The sequence below is a fragment of the Penicillium daleae genome, assembly GCF_028827525.1.
Source record: "Penicillium daleae strain IBT 16125 chromosome Unknown utg000008l_segment0_segment0, whole genome shotgun sequence".
Taxonomy (NCBI): domain Eukaryota; kingdom Fungi; phylum Ascomycota; class Eurotiomycetes; order Eurotiales; family Aspergillaceae; genus Penicillium; species Penicillium daleae.
The window spans coordinates 2,294,842-2,308,725 of NW_026623156.1; positions in this window are offsets into that span (position 1 = coordinate 2,294,842).

Genomic DNA, 13,884 nt, shown 5'->3' on the forward strand with positions numbered 1-13,884 from the left:
TATAATCCTTTATCTTAAATTGCTATAAGAGAAGGTCTTTAATCTAGTAAGCGTATAAACTCTTACTTTTATAGTAGGCTACTAGAAAATCGTTAACGAATACTATAATCACTATACGATTATTAGTATAAAGGGCAGGGTTATTAGGATATAGTCGAAATCTAAGTAAGAGGAGTAGTTCTTTAATATTATCCTCCTATCTCTTACTAGCAATTCGTAGGCTATATACTACCTTATATAGGCGAAGAACTATCGATTTTCGTCCTATTCCTTAAGGATATTTATAGTAAACTTCCTCTTTAAGAGTACTATTTAGGTATCGGATATAGATAGAGCTATAAAGAATTCTATAATATCATAGAATCTTATGGAAAACAAGATCATCATAATGAAATCACCACTATATTGCTAGTTACCACCGAAACTAGGGGATTTATCAAATATAAATAGGACCTAAAGTCCCTAGCAAATAGTTCTTAATAGTAGTCCTGAATTTATTCTTGATAGCCTACCTACTGCTATTCAATCCATCAACCTCTCTATACGATCCAGCTATACTATATAGCTCTATCTATAGGTTTGCTATACCATCATCCTTCCTATACGTTTACACTTGCTCATATTAGGAAAGCGTTAACTATATCTATCTAAAAGGTCTTAAGATTAAATTAGGTAATAATTACTATTAGTATACGAAAGGTTCTAGTAGTAAGGGTACTAGTATATATATCTTGATTATTAGGGATTTAAGTATCTCTACGTACGCATAATCTAGCTTTAAAGCGTATAAGATACCCTGATTTATTAGATTTATAGGTAAAGACCTATCGTATCTTAATAAATTTATAACGCGGGTAATCTAATTAGTTAATATCTTTACAATTTACCTAATATATAAATCTAATATAGTTTACACTAATTAGTTTAAATATATATATATCAAGGAGTTTGTTGAATTTAACTTATATAGCTTAGCGAAATTATTCCTCGAAAGGGTGACTAGCTAATTAGTTATAGCTAGGTAGTATAGGAGGAATAGTAGAGATAAGAATTTTTGGTTGTTTTATCTAATAAGACGAGAAGACTTATAGAAAGGTTATAAGGCTAAAGTAAGGTCTTTTTACCTTATCTTAGTCTCGGCTTATATCGGAATTAGATCGAGGGCGTTTAGTTAGTATAGAAAGAGGTTTATAGCTAGAAGGATTAAAGTTTATATTATTAATCAAGACGAATAGTTACTCCTAAGTTCCTAATTAGTTAGGATTATCGAGAGATTAATTAGAATCGGTAATAGAATCGTCCGATTTTAGGTCAAGTAGTAGTATAATTAGTTAATTACTAAGGATTTTATTAATAGGAGAATCGAGTCGAATACAAGGTAAATCTAAAGCTTAAGAAGGTATAGCAAGATCGAAATTAGTAGTCGTAGTATTACTTCTACCTCCTAGGTCTTACTATACCGAATCTAATTAGTTAATAGTAATTAGAATATTAATATCGTTAAGGATTTAAGAGATTTCTTTATCGTTAAGAGTTCTAATTAGCTAAGAGAGATTAGATTCTTTATATATACGAATTCTCTAATTAGATAGAGAGGAGTCGTAGAATTCTTACTTATTAAATTAGATATTACGTACGCGAATAATATAGTAGTTAGTAGGAATCTAAATACGCTAGATATTATATACTTCGTAGCCTACTAGATAGCCGATAGCTATACGTAGTACTAGCTTAGCTAATCTTAGTAGCTTATTAATATATACGTAAGCTTTATATCCAAAAATTCGTATATTTAAGAGATCAGGCTTTATCTAAAGCTAATATAGTGCTTTATTACTAAGATAGGTAGTAAGGGCTTTATACAGAGATTACTAGTTAATCGATTAATAAGGAATATAGTTTTATATAAAGATAGTAGTTTTAGCTACCTTAGGCTAAAGATAGCTTAGTAGGCCTAAATCGATAGTTATCTACCTAGCTATCTTAGAGATCGATATACCGTATCGCTTAGCGTAGCTATTTTAGTTAGGTTAATAGAGTAGTATAGTTTTAAGGTTAATACTACGTAATCTTATATTTTAATTAAAGAATTCAGATAGAGATCTCTTGTTATCTAAATATATTATAAGGATATATAGGTTAAATTAGGCTTAGACGAAATTAATTTATTTATAGAGAGATTATAACAAATCGGTCTTAGAAGAAAGATCTTCTACTAGTTGATATTTAGTAATAGGGTTAACGGAGTAAGAAAGATATAAGGTTTTAGCTAAAGATAGCTCGAAATAAATAAGATCCTAGTATAGTAATTCGAATAGGCGACTATACTATATAGGTAATCGAGAGATTTAGCAGGGCGAATTAGCTAATCTATAGGTCTTATAGTAGTTAATCAGCGAAGATATATCTCTAATAGAGATATTTAATAAGTAATCTAGTAGATAGGATAAAATCTCTTTATCTACGTAGCCTAGACGACGATACTATTAGTTAATCGTCCTATTAAGCTAATTCTTCGTATATAACGATAGGGCAATCTTGCTAAATCGGTTAGTAAGTAGAGATATATAATTATATAAGATAGGAGTAAGAGTAGAATAAGAGATTAGTAAAGGATAAGAGACGTGATTAGCGGTTAGTTTGCTAGTAATCGCTGATTTATCCTACTTAATTAGGTAAATACCTAATTTTAGATTTAATTTATAGATAGGTGTTCCGTCTTCTTCTTCTAGTAGATTCTTTCTACTATTTAGATAGATTCCTACGCTAGTAGTACGTTCTATAGAGATTAGGTTAATATAGAATCTAGGGTAGTAAGCAACTTGCTTTAAGGGAAAAGTAGTGCTATCAAGAGACTTTGTTAGGATAACTTTAAGGTCTCTATAGCCGAGGATAGTGGTTTCGGTATTTCTAACTATAACTAAGGATACGATAGACCTATAGTTTTATAGTAGAGATCTGTTATTTATAATATAAATTAAGGCTCTAGTATTATAGTACTAGGTATTACTTCGCTTAGCAGGGATCCTGATTATGCTTATAGCTAACCGGTTATCTTCTCGAAAGAGAGTTTTAGCTTCCTTCTTCAGAATATAGGCTAAAAATATATCTCGATCTCTAGCTAGATCTTAATCTCTAGCTAGATCTTTATCTCTAGCTAGATCTAATTTGTTAGAGTTATTTAATTAATATCTCTTAATCGTATAATTATATACGGTTTTAAAGGCATATAACGATTCGTATAGGTCTTTAAAGATCTTCTCGATTACCTAATCTAGCTTCTAACCCTTTAGTCTAACCTTTAGGTTAATATATTAGTACTTATCGAATTTATGCTTAAATCTATAAGGGTAATTTCGATTAGTAGGCAGCTTTATAATATTCGACTCGTCCTCTATATCTCGTCCCTAATAGGTAGGATAGGTAATTAGTCGCCTAGTAGAAGAGCTAATTAGCTAGTATTAGTTAATAAATAGGTTAACTAATTCTATTAGGGTAGGCTTCTTTAAGCCCTAGAGGATTATATTATACTAAAAGGTATAGAAACCTTAATTACTAAGTTAAATCGTCTCTAAGAAATTATATACTAGAGATAGTAGGTCTTTAAAGTAGGTAATTCCGGCTTTCTTGCCTTCTAATTAGCTAATAATCTACTTCTATCCCTATATAGTAAGATAAGATAATTTAGTTAGTAGCGTTTAGCGTTTGATTCTATCCTAATTACGTTAGATTTATTAGTTCTTTAATTAGTCGGATAGTACGAATATAGCTCGAAGTTTAATAATAGCTTTATATACTAATAGGCTATTAATAATCTACCGTCCTTCTAATATAAGAGATAATCGAATACCTTATTTAAGAGATTCGATAGATTAAAGGTAGCAAAGATAGTCTAATCTTAATAATTTATACTTACTTAGTAATATCCTATAGATAGCTAATTAGTCGGATATAAGATTAATTAGTCGTATAGGAACGTTAGTAGGATCTTTAGTAAGATTAGCGAATTAAGGTTTTATAGGTTCTTATAGTAGAGTAGTAGGATCGGATTAGTCTAGATTAATATACTTCTATACACTATTCGCTAGTGTATAGTCTTTAATAGTAGTGATCTAGGGTACCTAGTATATATAGGTTTTAAGTAGGTAATTAAGCTAGGTAGCTTATAGATTAGGTAAATCTATTACTTTTAAGACGAAAGTAAGAGATAGATAAGATAAAAGTAAGACAAGGAAAGATTAATTAACTAGTTAGAGGCCTTAGTAGAAGCTCGGGCTTATAACTAATAGATTTTAAATAGTGATTATAAAATCCGATTATATATAAAAGGATATATATATTATAAGTAGGTAAAGAAAGACTATTATAAGAGAAATAGAGGTCGGCTAATTAGACTAAAAGAAGAGTATAATCAGGTATACTAAAGAAATCTACTCATAAATTAAAAGAGATATTAAACTTGTTCAATTTAGATAGGAAAACAGGCAGAATTTATAATATAAGGTACATAGTAAATATCACGTGAAGGAATCAAGAATATCCGAGGTTATCTTAGAGTATTGAGTAGTCTCCGGCTAATATAGGTAGTTCAATACGAGATCGTTGAGGATCAATATAAATCAATGTGGTGGATATAGAGGTGTTTCTTCCGGGGAAAAGATAGCAGCGGCTTAGTTATCTGCAGGAAGATCCTACATAAGTTGACAATCTTTTATCTTAAACTACTATAAGAGTAGGTCTTTTATCTAGTAAGCGTATAAGCTCTTAGTTTTATAGTAGGTAGCTAGAAAATTGTTAACGAATACTATAATAACTATACGATTATTAGTATAGAGGACTAGATTATTAGGATATAGTCGAAATCTAAGTAAGAGAAGTAGCTCTTTAATATTATCTTCCTATCTCTTGCTAGTAATTCGTAGGCTATATACTACTTTATATAGGTAAAGAACTATTAATTTTCGTTCTATTCCTAGAGGATATTAGTAATAAACTTCCTCTTTAAGTATACTATTTAGGAAAGCGTTAACTATATCTATCTAAAAGGTTTTAAGATTAAATCGAGTAATAATCGCTATTAGCGTATAGAAGGTTCTAGTAGTAAGGATACTAGTACGTATATCTTAATTATTAGGGATTTATGTATCTCCGCGTACGTATAGACAGGCTTTAAATCTAGTTAAATAGCCTAATTGTGAGCAAGTGATGCTACGTAGGTTAGTAAAGAGGAAGATAAATTAAAGATGATTAAATAAGATCGATTGATCTTTCTTCCTCTTGATTGAATAGGAAGGATAAGTTCAATTCGGCTTAGAATTATAAAGATAAGAGAAAAGTAAAATAGGACTAAAGCTTAGTTGATTGTATTGAATCTTGCTTATATGTAAAAACATGATTATTATCTTGGTAGAGAAAGTAGGGCATATTTATAATCAACTTGTCTCTTGTATATAATCGTTCTAGATGATGCATGATGATCTTATACAGATAGATCTAGATGTATAGTGATCTTATGCAGTAGCTGATTGATCGGTGGTTGCTTGATTGTACGATGTTATTGACTGTAGTAATAATGTAGATCGTGTTATTAACCGTAGTGATGATGTAGATCGTATACTGTTGTATACGTCTTACTTGATATCATTAACTATAGTAATAATGGTATAGTATAAAGCTTATAGAGATTCAGCTATCTTATATAGGCCTTATAAATCCTATATAGCGGTCTCCTGTATAGCGGTTTAGGTATCTTGCCCTATATCTTATACCCCCCTGTAATCTTTATACTATAGTGCAGATAGTAGTAGAGTATAGAGATTAGTATAGAGTAGATAGGATCGATATATATATATACTACTATAAGATAGCTAGATATATATCTTCCTAAATCTCGATCTCTCGGAGGTTAGCTAGATTCTTTAGGTCTTTAAATATTTCTCTTCTAACGTTTTTTGTTAGGAAATCTGCTAATTGTAGTTTAGTAGAGACGTATTAAACATTAACCCTTTCTTGTTTAACCTGATCTCTAATATAGTGATATTATATATTAATATACTTCGTCCTTTTATGAAATTCAGGGTTTTCGGCTAGCTTAATAGCTGCCTTATTATCCACTAATATAGTAGGCTTGCTAGGCGTATAGCCTAGGCCTAATCTATCGTTTAGATAGTTAAACAGGTTAGCTAGATAGATAGCTTCCTGTATAGCTTCTTTTATAGCTATATATTCGGCCTTACAGGTAGATAGAGCTACTGATTTTTGTAGCATCGAATTCTAGCTTACTATATTATTAGTAGCTAGATCTCTAGATAGGCTAAATATATAGCTAGTAGTAGATTTTCTACTATCGATATCGCCTGACTAATCAGTATTAGAGTAGCCTTTTATATATAGGTCTTTCCCTATATAATCGTAGTATAGGCCTAGATTTAGCCGATATTATAGATATTGCTATATCTTCTTCAATTCAGAGATATATAATTAGTCAGGATTACTTATATATCTTGAGTAATAGGCAACTAGATAGGCTATATCAGGCCTAGTCTTTAGGCTGGTATATAGTTATAAGCCAATCTCTTTTTGATAGAGATTATGTGAGATATTCGGTGTGAGATATAGGGCAAGATACCTAAACCGTTATGTAGTATATCAAGCTAGATTCATAAGGCCTATACAAGATGGCTGAATCTCTATAAGCTTTATGCTATACCATCATCACTACGGTTAGTAACATCAAGTAAGACGTATGTAACAGTATACGATCTACATCATCACTATAGTCAATAACACGATCTATATCATCACTATAGTTAATAACATCGTATAATCAAGCAACCACCGATCAAACAGCTACTACATAAGATCACTATGTATCTAGATCTATCTGTATAAGATCATTATGCATTATCTAGAACGATTATATACAAGAGACAAGTTGATTATAAATATGCCCTACTTTCTCTACCAAGATAATAATCATGTTTTTATATATAAGCAAGATTCAATATAATCAACCAAGCTTCAGTCCTACTTTACTTTTCTCTTATCTTTATAATTCTAAGCCGAATTGAACTTATCCTTCCTATTTAATTAAGAGGAAGAAAGATCAATCGATCTTATTTAATTATCTTTAATTTATCTTCCTCTTTACTAACCTACGTAGTATCGCTTGCTTATAGGTTATAAGCCCGAATTGATCCTACTTTAATTCGGCTTATACTACTTCTTTAATCTTCTATCTTTAATAAAGAATCCCTTACCTTTAAGAGAAACTTCTCTCTCTTAAAGAGAAACAAAAAGCTCCTCCGACTTCTTATTTACAAAAATTTATACTCGATTTTTACTAGTCGCGTCTACTTCTCTATACGAAATACTAAGAAATCTCGACTTTCTTAACAAAAATAATTATTTTTTAAATATTTAATTAAGCTTCTTTAACTTAAAATAATTAATAAACATAATATCGATCCTCTTAAAGGAGAAGGAAATTATATTACCTAGTCTATCCGAATTAAGGCAATTCTTGATTAAGAGAGACTGATTAATATAATCTAACACGATTATATAAAGCTTCCTGCTATTTAGTAAGGCTAGATTCCTAATTAATACTAGTCTTATAAAAATATAATTACTCTACTACCTAATTAACGATTACCTAATTATAGAAATACTACGATTTAGTTAGGAAGAAGATCTAGTAGATCTATAAGATCTACTAGCCCTACTAAGATAGGCTAGAATAAGCTAGTTATTCTATCTAATAAATTTAAAACTATTAATTAGATAAATCAAGACGCTCTATTATTAATTAAGCTATTATATAAAGATAGCCTACTCTTTTAGCTAGGAGATACTATATTAGCCTACTAAGTATAGGTTACCTTAGCTACCTAATATTAACCTAAAGGCTTTACTACCGAATTCCTTATATTAAAAAGCCTATTTAATAGTTAATTAGGCGATTTCGATAGTATATATAATTATCTTACTAAGATAAGACGCCTGCTAATCGAACTAGTAAGCCTAGAAATCGATTTCCTAAAGTAAATCGTATTCGTATAGGTTCTTAACAATCTCGACTAATCGTACGTACTGATTATTTAAAATATTATCTAATCTCTTCGTAGAGATTCTAATTCTTATTTAATTAAATCGCTATTCGCTAATCTAATTAATAAATCGCGCGGATATATTTAATTAAGCAAGCAAATTTTTATAGCTACTAGCTAAAGTAATTAATATACTAATTATTAAAGGAAATATCAGGCTAATCGTAAGCCTAAATATTAGGTAAAGTACTAATCAAATCGTTAGGCTAATCAAAATCGTCGATTTAGTAAAAAACCCTAGAAAAAATTGTTAAATTCAGGTAAATACTATACGTATTATAATATACGAAACTATATAGTATTAGATTACTAGTATCTGTATTCTTCTAGTAGACTAGCTAATTAGAAACCTTGGCTAATTAGGCCTAAATCCTATTAAAACGATTATCAAAAATTTGATAAATAGAAGAAGATAATTATAGTAATACTTAATAAGTAATCTAACGAGGAAGAAATCTATGTTACTAGTTATATAACTGATTACCCTATAGAAGCTAAAGAAACCTCGGCTAGTAACCTACTACCTACTAGCCTATTAGCTAATAATCTAATTAATCTTAACGGTAATATCTATTATACACCGATTAGTCGAATTAACTATAATATACCTATAATAGAGGTATAGCTAATTAGGTATAGTCTACTAATCTTTGATAATTAAAACCTGATAAGAGACTACTTAAATTTAAGTAATAAATCTATAGTAAATATACTAAGAAGTCTCTTACTCTACGATGACTTCTCGTATAAAACCGATTAGGTAATTTATCTACCTATTAAAATAAACTAAGAAACTAATTCTAATATTACTATAGAAAGTATATATAATCTAATAAATTTAGATCTTTCTACTATAAAAGTGATTTTTATTATTAATATAGCTACTACTATTTATGTAGTATCTAAATTGGATTTGTTTGATAGTGTATATAAAACTAATAAAACTATTATATAGGGAAATATATAAAGATTATCTATCGATCTTGCTAGAGATATTATCTTCTAGATAAATACTAATCTAGTCTATAAATTAACTAATATACTCTATATCCTATAATTAGGAATTAATATATTAAGTATATATACACTAAAAAATTTAGTATCTCTATTTAATAGAGAAAAGGCTACTATTTTCGATTAATATCGAAATATTATGCTAATTAGGTATAAGTAAGATAATCTATATCGAACTATCCTATATATAATATATATAAAGCTATATAAGGAAGATTCTAGCTAATCAAAATTAAAAGATCTATCTAATATAATCTATTAAGATCAATCTATCTAAAGTACTAGTAATACTACTAGTATATTAAAACTTTAGTATAATAGATTAGGCTATATAGGCCTAATACTACTATAAAGGCTACTAAGCTAGGCTAATATATCTCTATCTAATATAGAAATAAGAGATTATATACAAAATATATACGAAATATATATATAGTTAAAATATAATAGGAAGATTAATAAATCTTCTACTTCTACTGCCGAATACGGTATAGGCGAAAGAATATATAGTAATATTAGAGGGCCTATTAGCCCTAAGACCTATAATAGCTATCGCTACTATATCACGTTTCTTAATAAAGTATCAAGATATCTATATATATCTCTACTTCGATCGAAAGACGAAGCTATTAAGAAATTTACCTTATATAAGTAATTAGTTAAAAACTAGCTTAATAAGAAGATTAAAGAGATATTTACTGATAACGGTACTAAATACGTGAATAATAACTTCTATATACTATTAGGAAGATACGGTATAATACACCGAACTACGCCTATCTATATAAAAGAGCCTAATAGCCTAATTGAGCGTATAAACCTAATACTTATGAATAAGGTTAGATATTTATTAATCTAATCAGGATTAAAAGAAGATATATAGGGAGAAGCCTTATCCGTGCCTTTCTGCCCACCTAAAGCGCTTCCCGCTTTGGGTGCGCCCGGTGTTATAGCCATTCCGGTGTTATGGCCAATTTTCATAGAAATCGTCAAATTTACCACCCAACTAGCTAATTATCAATAAAAAAAGCTCTCCCGCCCGTCTAGCCGCTTCCTCATTAGCAATTGCCTGCTGGATAGATTCCTCCGATCGCTGTGTAGGCTCGTAGCCATAAATCTTCTTGAACTGCTTGGCTAGCTTCCTTTCCTGCTTGGCTAATTCCTCCTTCTTCCTAGTATCAATCGATCGATTCGTATCGCGTGTAGTTAATATACTAGTCTGGCTAAGTGGCTTAACCTGTTGCTTGGTGTATTTTCGACGTACTAGGGCCTACGCGGCCCTAATACGCTAAATTGTATCCCGCGTTATCGAAAGCTCCTCCGCTATCTCCTGCTGGTACGCTATTAACCTCGATAGATTTCGCTGTATCTTATCTAATAGATCCTCGAGGTGTTTAGTAATCTTCGCCTGGTTCTTATATAGTGCTTTAATAGATTTTAGAGGGCTATTTTCAATACTAGAAGACGAGAGATTAGGTAGTAGTAGTAATAGTGTATGCGAGCCCTATAAGCGAAGATCTAGTGCGTATAGATCAGGAATCACTAGTTCTTTAGCAAGATCGTCAACAACCTTAGTACTATCAACTAGATAGATTCCGCGATCACTAAAGGATTCGCGGATAATTCGCTGCGTAAACGCCTTCTTGCGAATTAGCCCGATAATCGCGAGGAAATCTGATTTCCTATATAGCTAGCCACCCTAGAAAGCTAGTTCATTATTTATTAAGCGAAATTGCTGCTTATAATTCAAGAAGGGCTTTCCGTCAAGTGGCTGGCAAAGATAGGTTAAATACAGTACGAATACAAAAGGGATAATCGTATTATCCTCGCAAAGTTGAAGAAATTCGAGTGTAAGATGCGCGCTATAGCTATCGAATATAAGAACGCGCTTTTCGCCCTGTTTTACACGATAAGCTATTAATTGAATAAAATAGCCTAGCTAGGCTAGGGCTAATTTATTAGAAATCCAGCTATTAGGAGAAATAGCCGTTATCGTGTCTAGTAAGAGGGTTTCGCTACCGTAGAACTAGGCCTCTATAAGATTTTTGCTAGTTCCCTTAAATATAAAGAGAGGGTCTATCTGCTAGCCGTCCGCAGCAATACACTCTAATACAGTAATATTTTCGCCTTTCTCGGTCTCAGCAAGGTCAGGGCAAGATGATTTAGCACTAATAACGTTTCGTGATCGCCCTTAACCAGGTTGAAACCCGCATTCATCGAAGTTGTATACTAGCCGGGCAGGGACGTTATAGAGGACCCGTTCTAGCTAGTCGTACTAGTGCTGAAGAAGGCCTGTATCTTCCGATTAGATTTGCTTTAGTTCCTTAGTCTTTTGCTTTATAGGGCCTAGGCTAAGGTTTTTTGGTAGGCGCTTTATAAAGCCGTACGCCTAGTTTTTACTAACCTGCCTATCTAGCTAATCTATTCGCGCTAGTACGCGATTTGCCTATATACCTACTACTGTAGGGGTAGGTGGGAGATTCCAGCTATGTATTTAGACTATCTAGCTAATTAAGGCTTTCTCCTAGTATAGCTCTAGGGTGTTTCTCAGCGATTTAGTAGGTGTAGTAGGCGATTTAGCTATTTCGACGCGATTAGCTAAGGTCTTGCGAGCCACGCCGAATTCACGCGCAATCTTAGAAAAATTCGGTTTTTTGCTGGATAAGGCCACTTAGCAGGCCTCTGCCAGGCGAGATTCATCAAAATTGATAGATTTAGGCATCGTTGGTGGTTGAATTAGCTAGTAGAAGGCTACTGGTAGAAAATTGGCCATAACACCGGAATAGCCATAACACCAGGCGCACCTAAACCGGGAAGCGGTTTGGGTGGGCAGTAAGGCACGGATATTAGCTACTACCTATCTATATAATATAACCCTATATAGTGCTCTAGGGTTTAAATCACCCTATAAGATATATCATAAGCGCTTACCTACTATTAGGCATATAAAGACCTAGGGATCTATTACCTACTATTATACAAACAAAAACCTGCCTAGCAAGCTATCGCCAAGAAAATCTATAGCTATTATTATTAGCTATAGTAAGCAGAAGCACTATAAGCTATATGACCTGAAGCAGAAGAAGATAGTTTAGTCAAGAGACCCTACTATCTTAGAAGGTAGATTCCTGATGAATCAATCTGATCTAGCTAATCAGGAACTAGGAACTAAGAAAAGATCTGCTAAACAAGCAGCAAACCCTATCAAAAAGAAGATTACTAGTAAAAATACTAGCAAATCTACTAGCCTATCTACTAGCTAATCAGCTAGTAAGCCTACTAAGCAAACTACTAGTAAGGAAGCTGCTATAGCAGCGGATCCGTCTTATAAGATAGAGATCCAAATCCTATCTGCTAGCGAAGATATATATACTATATCTAATACGCTGCTAGGAGATTTTATAAAGACTATTATCAACGATCAGCCTACCGATTATATATTATCGGTAGTAACTGATAAAGAACCCTCTACCTTTGACCAAGCTATACAATCAGCTGAAAGGAATAAGTAGTATAGGGCCTGTCAGGACGAAAATCAGAGCCTGATAGATCAGGCAACCTATAAAATCGTTGATATACCCCCTAGTATAACACCTATTAGGGGTAGATAGGTGTTCAAAAAGAAGCCTATAAAAAATACTATAGGCATCTAGGCTAATTATATTACAAATACGAACAAAACGATTTGCTATAAGGCTAGATAGGTTATACAAGGATTTAATCAACGCTTAGGTATTGATTTCCTAGAAACCTTCTCTACTACTACTAGAACAGAAACCTGGTATATACTATTGATTATCGCGATGAATAAAAAATGGTATATTAGGCAATACGACGTTAAAAACGTATTCGTATACGCCGATATCGATAGTGATATATATACTATCTTGCTAACTGGCCTATATAGGCTAAAAGACCCTACCTATTAAAATAAGTACTACTATCTAAAGAAGGCCCTATATAGCCTAAAGTAAGTACTAAGGCTTTAGTCTAAATTCTTTATAAAGGCTATCGCGAACCTCGGATTCGATAGAGTTCCTATCAACGAGGGTATATATATAAATAGCAAAACCTAGGCTATTATTATTATATATATTAATAATATAATTATTATATATAAAGATCTAGCTTATATTAATAAGCTAGCTACTACGGCTAGGTAGTATATTTAATTAGAAGAGACAGGCGAATTAGCTACCTTCCTAGGTAATAATATTAGCCTAAATTATCAAGATCAATCGATAACTATCGATTAAAATGATTATATATTAAAGATCTTATCAAAATTTGCTACTACTAGCAAACGGCTAAAGAAAACGCCGGGTAAAGTAGGGATCTACCTAAGAAAAAATTAATTAAAAGCTTTAGAGTAAACTATTAATCTCTATCAAAAAGAGATTAGCTTATTACTATATACTAGCCTAAAGACTAGGCCTGATATAGCCTATCTAGTTACCTATTACTCAAGATATATAAGTAATCCTGACTAATTATATATCTCTGAATTGAAGAAGATATAGTAATATCTATAATATCGGCTAAATCTAGGCCTATACTACGATTGTATATAGAATAACCTATATATAAAAGGCTACTCTAATACTAATTAGTTAGGCGATATTAATAGTAGAAAATCTACTACTAGCTATATATTTAGCCTATCTAGAGATCTAGCTACTAATAATATAGTAAGCTAGAATTCGATGCTACAAAAATCAGTAGCCCTATCTACCTACGAGGCCGAATATATAGCTATAAAAGA